Raw genomic sequence first — 448 nt, forward strand, 5'->3', positions numbered from 1 at the left:
AGAAATGGGCACCAGCCCGGCGTTTAACGCCAGAATTGGCACAAAACGAGATTTTGCTTGCCATTTGGTGCAGGGATAACTTTTCCTTGACACCTCAGGATCTGTGGACCCCACAGGATCCCCACCTACCCTACCACCCTCTCTCTCTTCTTTCCCCAAAAACCCTTCACCTATCAAATCCCATCTTTCTCTTCACCACTCACATCCATCCTTCATAAAACCCCACCTACCCCACCATTCAAATTCAAACCACTTTGGCCGAATACAAAGCCATTCCCTTCCTCCTCATTTCTTTTTCTTCTACTCTCTTCTTTCTTCTTTTGCTCGAGGACGAGCAAACATTTTAAGTTTGGTGTGGTAAAAGTGTTGCTTTCTCATTTTTCCATAACCATTATGGCATCCAAGGCCGGAGAAACCTCTAGAAAGAGGAAAGGGAAGGCAAAAGCTT

Source organism: Arachis duranensis, chromosome 7, assembly GCF_000817695.3.
Source record: "Arachis duranensis cultivar V14167 chromosome 7, aradu.V14167.gnm2.J7QH, whole genome shotgun sequence".
In the NCBI taxonomy this organism is placed as follows: Eukaryota; Viridiplantae; Streptophyta; class Magnoliopsida; order Fabales; family Fabaceae; genus Arachis; species Arachis duranensis.